This window comes from Eulemur rufifrons, chromosome 24 (genome assembly GCF_041146395.1).
Source record: "Eulemur rufifrons isolate Redbay chromosome 24, OSU_ERuf_1, whole genome shotgun sequence".
Taxonomy (NCBI): Eukaryota; Metazoa; Chordata; class Mammalia; order Primates; family Lemuridae; genus Eulemur; species Eulemur rufifrons.
Genome location: NC_091006.1, coordinates 21,650,482 through 21,667,983, shown reverse-complemented (window position 1 = coordinate 21,667,983; position 17,502 = coordinate 21,650,482). Strand labels below are relative to the sequence as shown.

Here is a 17,502-nt window from a genome sequence, read left to right as displayed (position 1 = left end):
GTTTTAAGCATTACATTACATTTTAGCTCTTTGTAAGCCTAGGATCCACTAATATTCTCCAATCCTTTTCACATAACCATTGTCCTGTATTTCTGAGATTGAATTTTTGAGTTTAAGGACAAATTTTTATTTATGACTGACAAATTTTAACTCATCTACTTCATTTTTTTTATCCTAGTCAGTCAAGGAAATCATTTTGCATCTTGATTCTGTCACTGGTCATATTATTAACTGCAGGGGTTAGCAAACTTTGCCTATAAAAAGCTAGGGAGTGATTATGTTAGGCTTTGTGAGCCATGGGTCTTTGTTATGTAGTATTCTTTTTCTTTCATAAAAAAAAAAAAAAAAAACTCTTTTAGTTGTAAAAACCATTCCTAGCTCAAGGGCCATACAATGACAGGCCTGGGACTAGATCTGGTCCACAGGTTGTAGGTTGCTGACCTCTGATCCATTCACTGTGTGTTATCTATTGCTGTGTAACAAATTACCCCACCACCAAGTGGCTTAAAACACCAAATATTATTATCTCACAGTTTCTATGGGTCAGGAATCCAGGGGATGGTTTGGCTGGGTATCCCTGCCTTGAGGTTCCTCACCAGGCTATAATGAAGGAGTTAGCTGGGGCTGTGGTCTTATCTGAAGCCTCAAATGAAGTAGCATCCACTTCTGAGCTTCTCACGTGATTATTGGCAGAATTCAGTTCCTCACGGGCTGTTGGACCAGGGGTCTCAGTTCTCATTGGCTGTTGGCCAGAGGTCTCCCTCAGTTCCTTGTCACATGGGCAGTTCACAACATGGCAGATGGATTCCATCACAGCAAGTCATCAAGAGAGAATGAGAAAGAATATGGAAGATGGAAGCCACAGGCTCTTTGTAACCTAATTTCAGAAATGGCACTCATCACTTTTGGTGTATTACATTGATTAGACATGAGTCCCTAGGTCCAGTTCACACACAAATAGTGGTGGGGATTACACAAAGGTGTGACTACCAGAAGGCAGGAATGACTAGGGCCATCTTAAAGGCTGCCTACAACATCCATTCACCCAGAATTTCTGCAACTTAGAAGCACAATCTATTTACCCAAGTTTTTGATGAAAACATTGAAGAAAGGACCCCCAGATTGACTCCAGCCCACTGATACTATGAATATTGCCAGTTGCCTAGCTGGAAATTCTCAACTGTGGTGTCATTTAACATTTTATTCTCCTTGGAACTCTCAGGAGACATTTTTATCAAACGTATTTTAAAAATCATGCTGTTTCTGCTTTGTTGGGCAGGCGAAATCAAGCTAAGCCTCAAGGACTGTCTTAAAGAATAAAATAAGTCATAGCAATACTATAGCTCAAAGGATGTCGTAAATAGAGAGGACCAATTCCATGTGCCTTGTTGCTATGACAGGCAGTTTTAGGGCTGATTGTATCTTATATAAGCCTCAATTTTTTTTTTTAACCAACTGGTGAAGCTGCCTTCTCCTCCACTTCCATTTATGTTGTCATAGAAAAATGTACATTTTCTTGTAGAATAGCTTCACGAGGTTAAATCAGTGATGAATTGGACTTCGTAAATATTGTGACAGTAAATCACAATCATAGTTTGATTCAGGGATCTTTCAAAATTAGAGAATACCAGTTATTGACACTTGCTATCTAGATAGCAACCATATACCAATACAATGTTTCTACTGCTTCTAGAAAAAAGAATAATGCTGTAACCAGAACGGCCATAAAAGTGCCATTGTTTTAATTGCTGTATCACTCAAACTTCAATCCCACTGACAAACCAAATATTTTGCAACTGTTTCCCAATTATGTAATACAATTATTATTTCCTATTGGGTATAGACTATGAGCCAAATGCTGTGCTAAACAACTTTATGTGGATCTTCTCATTAATTCTTCTTAGCGACTCTGGGAGGTAGGTACTATTATTGTGTACATTTTACAGAGAAATTAAACAACTTGCCTGTGGTCATCCAGCTAGTAAATGATGAAGCAAAACTTTAAAACCCAGTAGCCCAAATCCGGGGTGCTTTCTTTTAAGGCAGAGGCACAAATGTAATAATTGTTTCTTTGAGAACTGCTAAGGAAATTTTTCTAGGAAACATGGTTTACTAGAGTAGTTCATTATTTCAAGTTTGAAGCCACTAGATGGCAACATTTTGAAAAGTTTTTTTCTGTTGCTTCAGGTGAAAAAGTAGCTCAGTTTTATTACTGGTTAGTTTTCTGTGAATGAATTATTTATCTTTGGCCAAATTATAATTGAATTATTTGTAGGAAACTTTTTCAATGGTGTCATAAAACCACGGTAGTTTTAAGTGGGACAAAATTGGAATGGTACATGCTCTTTCTGTTTCTGTTTTACTTTAGTTTGGGTTTGTAGATGAGTTTCCATGAAACTTAAAATCTCTTCCTGGAGTTTTTCCCCCATGCCACAGTATTGCCATGAAGTATGGTTTGTTCGTGTAATATCAAGCATGGCAAACATTTTGATAGCACTTTTCAGAAAAACATTGTGCTATCACAAGCTTTGGTGGCTTTACAAATAAAATTCATACTGTCTGCACTGTAACGCCCGTTTTCTTACATCATACGTTCTTCTACATTTTTAAGTTCTAACTTACATAGGTACCGTTTTCCTCTGTGGCGTCTCTCTCACGAATGCAGGCAATTAGATTCTTCTAATGGCACCATCTCAGCTCATATTCATGATCTATTTGAGTCTTTGATACATTACATCTGTCCTAGTGATATACTTACGTGTCTATCCTCCCACTCCATCGGGAGCACCTCAAAGGGAGTCTTTTCAAACTTCATGTATATAACCCTCCCACCTTCCCACCCCAGTTTCTGTCCACAGTGCTTAGCATTGTGTCTCACACTGTAGTTTTTCAGTAATTGAACAACAACCAAAAAATCATATTAACGTATCACAACCTATTTATCTAATGCTCTGCCAACAGCATTTGAGTTTTTTTTCACATATTTGCTATTATGTATTAATACAATGCCTTAAAAAAATTCTTCCTGTCTTGTACATGTGTGAGAATTTTGTTAGAAATTCTAGAGATAGAATTTATGGTGCATACAATTTTAATCATAGTTGGCATTTGCCATTGATTTTTCCTGCTTAGTAACTAATATGCCTTCCTATGTTTTGGGAACTTCCCATTGGCTGAGCATGGTGGGAGGCAGACTCTGTTTTCCACTACAAACACAGAAAATGTCAAATACTTGTTTTCTGAGCTTTCTTTGCACCTAGGATATGGAGCACATGGTCTTGCCTCATACTTGGAATTGGGGGCCAATGCATCAGAAGAGAGGAATGCTACACAGCTGTGTAGATCATTGCAGTAGGATTAAATTTTGTAGTAGTAGTTGGTGGCATTTAATATACAGACCCAGCTCTGTTTGCATTGCAACCTGCAACAGTTGCTGTTTGGTGAAGGCCATAGTGGGGTTCTTATTAGACCATTTCTGTGGTGTGATTTTGAGCATTGTTTTTAGTTCAAAGCCTTGTCCCTAATTGTTTAGGCTTCCTGATGAATCTATGAGCTACCCCAAATCCTTTTAATAATGTCCTATTCTGCCTTCATCAGTTTAACTTGGTTATTTTTTGTTTCTAACTAAAAATGCTAACTGATATAAATTGGTATCAGGAGTGGGTTGGAAGTGTTGTTTCTAAATAAGCTGAACAGTTAAAAAAAAAAGAATGACATTCTCAAATTTCTAATTTGGGGCATAGATTGAAAACCAGCTAAAAGAATATCTTCTCTCTGGCAGCCACAAAGATCAAACTCAAAGTTTAATTTTGTAGGTTTCCCAATTCCAACCTCAGCTGAATTCACAGTCTTACCTGGTGTTTTATGTGAAAGTTATAGCTAGATACAGAAAGAGTGGTTTACTCCCAAATTGGAATGGGAGACATGGAGGGACTTAATTTTATTGACTCAGAATATGCTGACTCCTTTGCCCCACAAAGACTCCGACTCCTTTGCCTGCAGAAGGGCTTACGTTCATCTGACTCATGAGACTGTTCTTAGTTTGCTTTTTATTTGAAGTTGTCTCAAACATACTTTTAAGGCCACCATCATTTGTGATCTCAAACAATTGATCCTCTTCTAGCACGGACAAAATTGATTCACCTGGCTTATTCACAAATGAGTCATGGATCCATTCCTTCCCAGTTTGGGATTTTCTTTTTTGTAGTTGGGAAGTAACGCTCAAACTCTTTTGAAAGCTGAGATAGGCGATCATGCACCAGCTGGGAGAAATAAGGCCCTGGCTCAGTCTCTTTCAACATCTCTGCTAACGTTTGAAACATGTCAAACATCCCAGTGTTCCCTCATTACCCCCATAATTCAGGTTTGGCTTTGAGGACAGCCACTTTATCTGCTGACTTGAACACAATTGTTCTCCCCTGAAGTGACAGATTGAGTTCTTTGAGCAGGTTGAATATGTTACACAAGCAAGCAAGTTTTGTGACCCATTCTGTGTCACTGAAATGTGCTGCCAGTAGTGACTGTTTTCCTAAAAGAAATCTCTGGAGTGACTCTCCTAACTCAAGAACTCTGGCCAGTGATCTACCTTTAGAAAGCCGTCTTGGTTCTGTGTGTAAGAGAAGATGTGTGTGCTCTGCGCCCATCTCCTCATAGAGCAGCACAGACAGACATGAGTTAAACGTGTGTATTTTAATGAAGTTGATAATTTTAATCACATCCCGCAAAACGTTTAGTTCAGGTGACATTTTTTGGCTAGCCAGCATTTCTCTATGGATGACACAGTGCATAGAACTTATATTCAGAAGTGACTTTCTTGACCCAAGTAGTGATACTGGAAAGCCATCTAGTCATGGCATGGCAGCTGCTCCGTCCCTGCATTACTGACGCAAAATAACCAATTCAATTTTCCTAATATGTGACAATTCAAAGACTTGAATAGTTCTTCAGCTGTGCTGTTGGTTGGCAACAAAAGTGCACATAACATATCCTCATGCACATCCTCCTGAAAAATATATTGCACAAAAACAAGCATCGTTGCCTTGCTGTCAGCATCGGTAGACTCGACAACCTGGATTGTGTACCATTATGACTCATTAATCCACTCTAACAATTGTGCCTCAATGTCCTCTGCTAGTTCATCAATTCATCTAGTTATGGTACTTGCCCAAAGAGGAACACGTGCCACCTTTTGAACTGCAGCTTCTCCTAAAAGTTCACAGCAGCAGGCAGAATCAATTCTTCACCAATAATAAAAGACTTCTTAGCTTTAGCAATGCAGTTAGCCACTATGAATGATGCTCTCAGTGCAGACACATTGGGTGAAGTGGTGGCCTTCAATAATTGCTTCTGTTCTTCGTGTTCACATATTTTTCTTTTGAAGAACTCCAAAGGCTTGTCTTTTAGTGGCGGGTGCTTGGTCTCCATGTGGCAAAGCGATTTTGAAGGTTTCATGGCTTTGTTGGCTAGCCAGTTGCCACGTATTATGCAAAGCAGGCTTGGAGAATGTAAATCACCTGTTGCAATGAACCTGTAATTTAAGTGGAACTCTCGGTATTTTCTTTTAAATGCAGCTTTCATTTTGTTGGCAGTCTCAGGGTCTTCTGCTGTCTCCTCATTGGGTCTTTCCCCTTTTCAAAGAAGCTGCGAAGTCTTGCAGCCTCTTTTGCAGACATCGAGGAGTGTACGTTCTAACAGTCCCCTGGAATCCTTTCTAAAAACTTATTATTGAGTGTGGACCTCTGTGAGACAGAGCAAGCTAGGTTTATACTTAATCTCTTTCAGTCCTAGAGCATAATTTCAGTTGTATTTTTTGACATAATTTTTTAAAAGGGCATAAATCTTTTAAAAACAATTACAGCAAGAGTTCAGAAGACATAGGCTAAGCATTTTCCAGCATGTAGCAACAAATCTAATACCAGGCATCAACAATGAAAAAAGGTTCTGGGCTCCCTTTTTGTTATTTTTGGAAAAATATTTGTTAATAATTTGCTGTTTTACGTTACTCCTGGGAGGAAGCTTCAAAGACCTCATCCATAAGCAGCTTAAGTGAAAAAAAGTATGTTGGGGATTGTGAACAGTCAGTGATGCAACACGAGGTGGCGCTCTTGCCCCAGTGAGTGCAGCAGAGCCGTGTTAACGCATTAGACAAAGAATGCACAACTTCAAAAGATGCGGTTGTTATGGACGCCATTGGGGATCTGCCAGACAGACTGAGGAGCTGACCAGGCACAGAGCCCTAGGTGGCCTTTCTTTGGGCACAGAGCCCTAGGTGGCCTTTCTTAGTGGACTGGTGCAACAGTGCCAGGGGGCAAAAAGCAGTATAGCAACAATCTAAGAAAGGTAAGAACTAGTGTCTGAACAGTGCTCTATGGTACACTTATTATTAATAGTTGCCCATATTATTTATTTTAGTCTTTATAACAATCATCTTTACCCTGCTGCACCACACACATGCCTAAAACAAATACTAGATAATAATATTTCTATGTAGAAATAATATCTCCCCTTGGTCTTCAGGATAAAATCTGGGGACTGCTTTGTCTCCAGTCAACTTTTACTCTTTCTTTACCATTGAAATGTCTGAAGTTCCTGAAATGCATCCTGCTCTCTTGCCTCTGTGATTTTGCTTATGATAGTGTTCTAACTGGAACTTTCTTTTTCTTTTCATTTTCATGGATGATTCCTGCTCCTTCATTCTGGTCCAGCACAGTAGCACCTCTTCCCAGAAGCCTTCCTTGACTACCTCCACTGAGTAGGAAAGTGAGGACTGAAGCTAGAATATGTAAAGTACCTAATAGAGTGTAGGTACCTAACAAATGGTATTTATTGTTTTCATACGAGTCCAATCATTTTAGTCTGTGTACCTAGTCATCATTTTCATGTATTTATTCATGAGTATTTACTATTTTCTGGGTCCATCTTCAAGCTGATATTGTCTTTATTGTTATATAATGACCAGAATGCCACTTAATATTCCCACTGTGAAATATTCCCCTTTATGGAAGTTTAAGATGACATTTCTGTTTTGTTTACATGTTCTTCCTGATTAATTAATTCAATAAACACATTCTCAGTATCTATGTACAAGAAACTGTTCTTAGCACTGGGAGTATATAACATAAAATGGATAGCATAGTGGAGACACATTGTTTAGTGATTCTCAATATTTATTGTTCTTTAATATTATAAGATTAAATTGTATCACTGCTGTGGAGAAAAAAACTGGTAATAATGTTTTTCCTGGATTATAGCTTATTTTCTGCTATTTTCTAACTATAGTTTATATTATTAATTTCCAAAAGAATTAATCCTTGCTCACAATAAAGCTCTTAGCACTTCTCTGCTAATTAAAACTGCCTTAGGAGAGTCTCTGAACATGCATTATTATATCTTTGGTTTAAAAAAATTATTATATCTTTGGTTAAAAAAAAACACTTAGAGGGGCTTAATGTCAACCATAAAAATTGTTCCTTTTTCAAGGTCTAATGCTGAATTGTGATAGTCTGAATTCTAATAGTCAGCATTCTGGCAAGATCAGAGTATTATTGAGAGTATTATTTGAGAAGAGAACTGCTCACAAATGTGGGGGCAGAGTTTAGAGAACCTAACTATGTTAAGGCTAGCAAAATGGGGAGACAGCATTACTCCTAGGCCCAAAGAAATAAGAGGAGGGGGGAGATACCAGGACTCAGAGAAAGTGGCTGTTTGGAGATGCTGCCCAACCAGAGCTGAAGCTTCCCACAGAGCGATGCAGCCAATTCACAGGCAGGGGAAAGGGACCCAGCAGGCAGGGGAAAGGGAAATTAGTATCCTCACCTGATTCTCCTACCAACCCCAGTCTTCCACCAGGCCTTCCACTGACAGAGTCCCGCGGAATCTAGAGGGCAAGGCATTGAGGTGATGCTCTCTGTCCAAGCAGGTCAGCTTGCTGTGGCATAGATCAGGGTAGAGAAGAGTGTGGTGTGGATCTGGAAAAGCGAATGAAAGAAACTCAGCACAGGTCTTAGCTTGTCCATAAACTAGGAGACCCAGCTATTCATATTTTTTTTTAATGAAAAGAAATATGAATTGATCCCTATTCTTTGTTGTCATATCTACAGGTCAAGCCCCTTTTCATGAACAAATATCTTTTCTATCTTTTTCCAGTTTCAATTCAATCAATATTTATTGAATCCTTCTTTGACCAGATGTGAGGGTTACAGAGATAAAGGTACAGTCCATAATCTCAAGAGTCACACCATCATCAGGTGGGGATAAGGGAAATAAACAATACCTTATGAAGTACTGTAAACATGAGGTATTAGACGGAAGTGCAGGGGCAATGGAGTAGACAGGGTGGCTACCCCACATTATAGGTTGTCTGGGAAGGCTTCCTGGGGGAGGTGACTTGGCTATAATCCTTGCTCAAGTTTAATTGGTCTCCCATCATTCCCATGTTTGTTGAACTCTTATTTAATCTTTCAAATATAGTAGATTATATAGTTATGAGTTTTCCTTCTTTTCCAATATCAGCTTCTTAAGTAAATATGCTTTATTAGGTTGCTTAAAATCGATGAAGTAGGAGCTGGGTTACAGACATTCTATATAGTACGATTGCTTATGCAAGTGCTCAAGGAGCTAGAGTGGGAAAAAAAAAAACTCTATCTGCATAGGCCATGTCAGTGCACGCAGTTAAAATTTAATACTGTCATGAATCACTAGGAACATACCTTTTGAGGCACATCTTTGAATCCTGTCTTTGGATAAACTACAAAGCATGGATTACCTTGTCAAATGGTATGGACACTTTTATGGTTCTTGATGCATATTGCCACATTGCCTTCGGAGAGGTTGTACACTATTAATATCACCATAAACAGTGTGTGATGGCACAAATGTCACACACTTCCACTATCACTGTGAATGATGTATTTGCGATATTTTCAAATTTGGTTTTCTCCTTCCTGTTGAGCCGTATGTGTCAGCTTCTCCGTGGCAGTGGCCTTTGACCCGCAGCAGCAACTGCTCCCAATTTTCCCCTTCTTTATACATGCTGAGAACTAGCTTTACTGTGTCACTTCCTTTTTCTTTTATCATATGTTGGTATCCCCACATTTCCTTTTTGTTTCTTCTCCATTTTTCATCGGCTGTTAGAGTTTTTGTTGATTTTTAAAAGTTAAATCCCCTGGTCTTCCATTCCAATAGGCAGAAACCCTTATTATTTTTCCTTCGTTTCTCTTGTAGCTCTAGTTGTGTGTCCATCAATTCATTTTTTTGTGCTTTCTCTCTTTTTTCTTGATCAATTGTGTCAGAATTTTTCAAATGTTATCAATATTTTTAAAGATCCATTTTGCTTGGTTAAAGAATTTCTCTGTTGCTTCTTTGTTTCGCATTTCATCAACTGCTGCTCTTCTTCATATTGTTTCTCATATATATATATTTGTCTTCATCTGTCTTGCATAATTTTTTTTCCCCTCAGGCTTTCTAATCTTTTGCTGCAACCTTCTTTGGCAGATTTTAGCAAAAATTAGCTGACAAAGGAGAAATGTAATTTTCAGAGTTCCAGTCCCAACTTTACAAAGTAAAGGCAAGAAGGATGGCTTTAGACCAGAGAGCAATAGCTTAAGAACTAATTAATAGGATCCAAATGATATATTTTTGGAATCTAGCCTTTATTTTCCAAGGGAGAAAAATGCCATTGTTTTCTCCTTCGTTTTTCTTTTTCTTTTTGTTCATCTCGTTCTTGTTCTTATGCTCCTCCTCTTCCTTCTCCTCCTCTTCCTCCGCCTTCACCTTCTCTTCCTCTTTCTCCCCCTTCTTTTTTGGTTATAGCTATGAGCACAGATAAAATAATGGTTACATATAGAAGAACTGGAGAGGCTATGCTATCTGTCTTTCTCAGCATGCACTACATTCTTGAAGCACTGAATTTGCTGTAAGATTTAATGAACTGTTCTTGCAATAACAGAATAAACAGCCTTGGGTAAATTACCTTACCTCTCCAAGATTCAATTTCCTTATTTGCTGAGAGGGTAAAATGAAATAGTACCTGTAAAAGCTAGTGCTTGGCATATGACAAGTGCTCAACAAATGTTAGCCATTTATTTTAACTACCCATATCCAGCCACTATGGAATATTTTTTCTCTCATTTGAAGCACTGCTGAAAGGCCTATCATCTATTAATGCCCCAAAGTCCAAAGGTAGAACTTAATGTTTAAAAATTTCTGTGGCCACGGAGTGAACATGATGTGAAAAGACAAATATTTGGGTAAACATCAAGAAAGCCAGAGGTGGTTGAAATATCTGCTGGCTCACAAAAAATTGGGGTTGCTTAATGGTGCACAAAGGTACTGCAAAACACTCTCTTTAGATGTGTAATATCTTTACCTTTAAGTTCTTTCTAAGGTACCTAAGAATTAGAAAAATAAGATATTTTCATAAGTGTATGGCTTATACTCACTTTGAGAGATTTCTGATTCCTAGAAGGCAAAGAAATTCTTTTACAGTGCTATATATTCTTTCTCTTTTATAGAAATTGCATTACTTGTAAATTTCTGGCCTTGTAATTTATGCACCACTTGAAATGCATAGACATTTAAATAATTGTCTGCAAGAAGTAGCAGCAATTCTCTGGGACTCCTGGCCCCTATCAAAACAGGGTAGCTTTCTTTGCACAAGTCTATATGTTAAGTGGCAGTCACAGAATGGTCATCCATGAACAAAAGGCTACACATATATATATTACTGGAAAAGGATACATCAATTTAAACCATCATTAGGGTATTATCTTAGTAAAGGAATTATAGCAGTATGCTAGATGCCTGTTTAGGTTCCAAAAACACTGATTCTCAATCTGGTTATAATAGCAATAAAGTTAACTTTTAATAATACTCTAAGTAATACTTTAAGAAAAACTGAGGCATCATTATTGCCATTTTTACAAAAGATTAGTTATAGTAATATATGAATTCTAGAAAATTCACTTGCAAATCCTTAGCAGTGGTAAAATTTATCTGCGCAAGCTTATTGCACCACACAATTTATTAACTGATAATTAATACATACATTTTTGGTTAATTAAAGCTAATGTTTCTGAAAAACTTTATGCCTTTCTTTTAAATAGTCTGTAGTATTTTCTAATTCATTTTCTCTTTGTATTGCTTTATTTCTAAACTTGCTCATTTTTTTCTCGAACTCTGATTTCCATTAAGTTTGTGGAATTGAATTAGGTCCTTTTAACATTGCTGCTATTAAGACACTTTCCACAATTAACATACTAGTTATCTTTGGATGGTTAGCTACTGATTCAATACCAATAATGTTGAAATAACATTAATGCACTCTTTAACTTAACAGCACTGTGATATGAGAGATGGATGCTCTTCACGTTTTAAATATGATAACAGGCTCAGATAGGTAACAAAACTCATTAAATTGCAGAGAAAGTTAGAGCAGAAAAGAGATTAGAACTCAGGTTCCCTTACTCCCTGTTCTACCCCCTTCTGTGTACCCAACAGAACTTTCTCACCATTTGGATAGCATTACGGAATCTTTCCAAATACCCCAGAGAGCAAAATGGGATTTAAGTATTCTAAAGTGTTGGTTCTCCCTGTCAAAATATATTTGGGACATTTATCTTTTGAAGTTTTTCATGGAGTATGTTTAATAGAAACAAGATTGCTTTAGCTTTGTTGTAAGAAGCCATCTGGAGCTCTTGGTATGCAGTTGTGCATGCAACTGGGTAAACATTAGAAATAATTTGTAATTTGGTGAGACCACCAGATGAAATGAAAAATAAAAAGATCAGAAAATTACATTAAGAAAATCCCTAGAATCTAGTTTTTCCCTGTTTTTAAAATACTATTTCTCTATAGAAGTGCTGTAGCTACGTTATAGAATGTCTGGAAACTTCAAGGGGAAAAATTCTGGTTTAAGTCTACATGTGATCACATTCCTAGTTTCTTCCTAGTTTATACCCATCCCACCCCCGTATCTATTTTTTTAAATCATAATTACACTTGCAGTGAATATATAATTTCTATTCTGATTTTCCTTTACTTAATATAATCATATAAAGAGCACCAAGCTCTCAAATGGGAAAATTCAAAAGGAAAAGTTAAATTTTTAAATACCTTTTCAAATTGTGAGTCAATAATAAATCAGTCACTGCACGGATGACAAAGTTTTAAATATGAGACCTTTAAGTTGTTAAAGTGAGAAAACAACTATAAGATAGTATTTACTTTTCCCAATACAAAAAAGTTAGTATTTTTTATGTAAAACGTTTAACAATGAAAACCATGGCTCTTTTTAATTTGTCATTTCCCCAATTTGCAAGGAAAAGTTTTTCTTATGCATTTCTGTGCTCAAGATTTTCTTCCTACTTAGGCAAAGGCAGCTGCTATTTTTTGGGAGTTTTTGGTGAAATTTGGACTTATTGAAAGCCTGTAGAGAGAAAGAAAAATAATATGATATCTGAATTTGTTTTAAATTGTCCAGCAGGAAAAAGTGGGTTACAGGTGAAACAACACAACAAAATATTGATAATTTCTGAATCAATGTGATATGTACATTTTATTCTTTCCACTATTGTGTAATTTTGCAAATTTTAAATTAAAAAAAAAATAGAGCGGAACCAATTCTGACCACCAAAAAAATTTCTTATAATAACCTCAGAATCTGGGGTTTGTGGAGAAAGAAAAAGAAAAGAGTTTTCCAAATTGTATAGCTTCCATTAATGCATGAGGAACCAGATCTGGGAGCTTACAGTGTTCTTTCCCACCTTCGAAATGGTACTGCTTCTAAGAATGATGGCTAGGCCATGAGGCTTGCTATTCTAGGGCAGAAGAGGGATTTGAAAAAAGAGGAAAGCCTCCATCTTCCTGTTTTGTACTCAGGAGACTGACTGAGAAGAAGAGAGAGCAAGAAAGCAATGAAATGCATATGTCCTGACGTTTCCTCTCCAGGCTAAAATCCTCGAGGGGGGAAGTGTTAGATCAGCTGAGGGCATGTGAGCATTTATTCTGATGAGTAGATGTTGAGGGCAGAAGGGTCTTTGCCCCATCCTGTGGTGTGCTGCGTGTTCACTACTACTACTCTGCAAGGATGTCCTGCTCCAGCATGGGGCAACCTCAACAGAATAAACAGGTAGAGCAATGTCGATAGGCAGAGACGGTATGTTTCACACTCCTGATCCTCCTTCTCCACAAGCTGTAGACTCAGGAACAGATGGCAAAGTGTCACAGATGGGTCCTTACCAACCACACTTCAGGGGCATTGCACATCTGAAGACAAGCACAAGTGCAGACCTCCCATTTTCCTCAGTGCCATGAGATCCCATGAACCCTCTCCATCCATACTGTTTTGTGGCATTTATGGAAAGTTCTTGGGTGTGGGGATGGCTTGAGAGTAGACATTTAAACAAAATAAAACAAAAAAAGATTGAGTTATCAAACATAACTTTAAATTAGGAGAGAGAAAGCTACCATAATTCAAAAATTAAAATTGAATCCCTTTCCCTACTATTCAGTGGGGAAAAGATGCATGACCAGTTATGGAAAACAAAATCCTATATTTTTATTGGACATCTGAGTGTAGTGAGAAAAAAATTTTAATGCCACTACAGTAATATACAAACCTGGTAATTATTCCAACCAACACAAATGGTTTACCAAACAAGCCATTCTCTAACCTAGACCTCTGGGATTCTGTTCTATTTCCTCAGAAACAATTCTTCCAGAATTGTTCTGTTCATGTTCACGTATATTTATTTGTGGGAGAGACTGGTATTTGTCCTCCAATGTCCATTTTCTCTCTTTAATGATAGGCTCCCAAGTTTTTAGCTGGATATATGCATTTCTAGCCTTCCTCAGAGCTAGATTTGGCCGTGTGACTATATTCTGGCTAATGGATAAGTAAAAATGATGTATGCCTTTTCTGGATTATGTCTTTAAAAGGAATGGGCCTATATTTTGCCTGCCTTTTTCCCTCGTCCCACTAGCTGGGGGTGGAGAGAATGGACCAGCTACCTGGAGTCCAGAGATTGGTGGCATCATCTCCTCTACCTGGGTGGTTGTCCTATCAGTACTAGACTGCTGATAGCTGGCTGTAACATTAGAGGGAAATAAGTTTGTATCTTATGTAAGCCATTGTATCTTGAGGTTTTTATGTGACAGATTAGTATCCTAAATAACATCATACATAAATATTTTTTAAAGAAAAATAAACAGCTCACTATAGGACTATTTTATATTTTGCTTTTATAAAAAATCATTAATATCCTTTAAAATTCCTTCCAGATTTATTTCTTATTCTATCCAGTTTCTCTAGAAAATTCCACACATTCCATTTATTTATTCAATAAATGTTCACTGGGAGCCTATTATATGCTGTGCTCTTAAGTATCTGCTCCAGGCCGGGCGCGGTGGCTCATGCCTGTAATCCTAGCACTCTGGGAGGCCGAGGTGGGTGGATCGTTTGAGCTCAGGAGTTTGAGACCAGCCGGAGAAAGCTGAAACCTAAGAGAAGTCTGAAGAGAGAGACTATTACAGGATGAATTGTGTCCCTAGAAAAGATATGTTGAAGCCCTAACCCCTGCTACCTCAGAACCTGGCCTTTTTAGAAATAAGGTCCTTTCAGATATAATCAAGTTAAGAGAAGGTCATTCAGGTGGGCCTTAATACAACATGGCTCTTGTCTTCACAGAAAGAGGATATTTGGACACAGAGGCAGACATGTACCAAGAGAAAATGAGGTGAAGACACACAGGGAGAACACCATATGAAGGTGGGGGATTGGAGTGATGCAGACAAACTAAGGAATGCCTAGGGTTACCAGAGCTAGAGAAAATATTCCTGAACTGTACATCTGAGAAAGGTCTGATATCCAGAATCTACAAAGAACTCAAACAAATCAGCAAGAAAAAAATCAAACAACCATCAAAAAGTGGGCAAAGGAAATTAACAGGTTTTCTTCAAAAGAAGATATACAAATGGTAAAAAAAAAAACATATGAATAAATGCTCAACATCACTAATTATCAGGGAAATGCAAATTAAAACCAAAATTAGATACCACCTTACCCCTGTTGGAATGGCTACTATTAAAAAGACAAAAAACAATAGATGTTGGCATGGATGTGGTGAAAAGGGAACATTTATACGCCATTGGCTGGAATGTAAACTAGTACAACCTCTAGTTGGGAAACAGTATAGAGATTCCTCAAAGAACTAAATGTAGACTTGCCATTTGATCCAGCAATCCCACTACTGGGTATCTACCCAAAAGAAAAGAAGTTTTTTATAAAAAAGATACCTGAATGTTTATCGCAGCACCATTCACAATTGCAAGGATATGGAATTAACCTAAGTGCCTATCTAATGATAAGTGAATAAAGAAAATGTGACGTATGTATCATCAAGTACTACTCAGCCATAGAAAGGAATGAAATAAGGTCTTTTGCAGCAACTTGGATGAAACTGGAGATCATTATCCTAAGTGAGGTATCTCAGGAATGGAAAAACAAATACCACAAGTTCTCACAAGTGGGAGCTAAACCATGTGTCATAAAGTGGTGCAATGGACATTGAAAACTAAGAACAGAGGAGGGTGGTAAGCATGGTGGTGAGGGCTAAAAATCTACCTGTTTGGTACAATGTGCACTATTCTTGTGATGGATATACTGAATTTATTTCCAACCTGGCCTTTCTTGTGGTTATTGATCTAGGCCAGTGTTCCAAAAATATTTCTAACAGCAATATTGAATATAATGTTTTTATATATTGGAACCCCAATATACACACATATAAAAGCAGTTTTACTACTAGTAGACATTTATTTTATAGAATCAAATTAAAACATTTAATAATGTGAAGTCAATCAATGACACCAATAATTGATTAATCATAAGCTTGAGTAATAGGAGTTCATGAATGACAGTTGCAGTGTTTTTTTCAGCCTCCTCCTTGATTTATGTCTGGAAGGGCTTTGGTTGCAAGGTATCAAGAGTAATAGTTAGAGTGGCAAATTCAATTAAAAATGGCAATAGTTAAAAACAAAAACAAAAGGGAAAACACCCTGATTTGCAATCTCAGAATAATGTGGTTAATAGAAGTAATAGGATAATTTTATTTCATACTACATCACCAACAATATCTAACAGCCATTTACATTATTTATCATAAATATGAGTCGTGTAAGAAATAACCCAAATTTACAGTAAGTGATAAAATTATGATGCTTTCATGATGCTACTTGTTGAAGGTTCACTTGTTTTTGCACATGTGATTATTATAATTGGAGAAAAGCATGTACTAGGCAGAGATACACCTAAAGCTTGATTGACATTTACTACAGTATGGCACATGCATTTCTTAGTATTAATTTGTGTCTTCCTTTTCCCCAAATCCCTCAGCTAGGGCTCACAAAATTTTTTCACTTATAATTCAAGGATATTTTCCTTTTTGCTAGTATGCTATTATTGGGATAGGTAGTTATGAGAAGGTGGTGTGGAAATATGATTTGGATTCATAATTGAAGAGCAAATTTCTCCACCTCCAAGAGATGAACTATTCAAGACTGGAGGACAGAGGAGTAGGAACAACACACACTGCACCTGCCTTTCTCCACAAGCAGCTAAAGCAATGACATCCAGTACTAGCAAACTTTGGGGGACCTGAATGAGTTCCACATTTTTCCTATTGCTCCCACACTATTGTGGTGTCAGGGCCAGTCACCCCAGCTCTGTCTGCTTTCTGCCATTTGTTTGGTTTGGAGCAACATCCTCTGTACCTTGAAGCTCTGTCCAGCTCCCCACCAAATAGTCTTCTGCCTGGTGGCCCAGGACACTTGCAATGCACACACTCTCAAAATGGTGAAGAGTTTAGCCGCCTTAGGGGCTGATGGTGACTTGGGCCAGGCGTGGTGGCTCACGCCTGCAATCCTAGCACTCTGGGAGGCCGAGGTGGGCGGATGGTTTGAGCTCAGGAAGTTCGAGACCAGCCTGAGCAAGAGCGAGACCCCATCTCTACAAAAAAAATTGAAAGAAATTAGCTAGACAACTAAAAATATACAGAAAAATTAGCTGGGCATGGTGGCACATACCTGTAGTCCCAGCTACATGGGAGACTGAGGCAGAAGGATTGCTTGAGCCCAGGAGTTTGAGGTTGCTATGAGCTGACGCCACGGCACTCTAGCCCGGGCAAAAGAATAAGACTCTGTCTCAAAAAAAAAAAAAAAAAATACAATTTACTGAGAGATGTCCCATTACCCCACTGATGATTTTAGGCACATGAAAGACTGAGCCCTACTCCCTTACAATGATAGAAGGGTTACACACGTTCTACTTTAGATCACAGTCATCTAGGTAGCTTCAGAATAGTAAATGATACTGGTTATTTATCAGTTATCCTCTGTTCCTGAATGGCTAGATATTTTGAAATCCCATTGAATATCAAACTTATTAGTAAATAAAGGGTCAGAGAGAGGAATTTTTGCAAGAGAGAAAAGGAGACTCATGTAAGAAAA

The 17,502-nt window shown here is 37.7% G+C and overlaps 1 long non-coding RNA gene across 4 annotated transcripts; it reads right to left on the bottom strand.

Annotated features, from left to right (window-relative positions):
* Positions 1-3,718: 3,718 nt before the first annotated feature.
* LOC138374346 (uncharacterized) lies at positions 3,719-16,998 on the bottom strand. 4 transcript variants are annotated; one of them, XR_011231378.1, is made up of 3 exons: positions 16,768-16,998; positions 8,709-9,810; positions 3,719-7,967 (listed from the first exon to the last, which is right to left on the bottom strand). It is a non-coding gene; the product is annotated as an uncharacterized lncRNA (long non-coding RNA). The 4 variants fall into 4 exon arrangements; XR_011231379.1 differs by lacking the exon at positions 16,768-16,998 and adding an exon at positions 13,237-13,297; XR_011231376.1 differs by lacking the exon at positions 16,768-16,998 and adding an exon at positions 9,976-10,113.
* Positions 16,999-17,502: the final 504 nt, after the last annotated feature.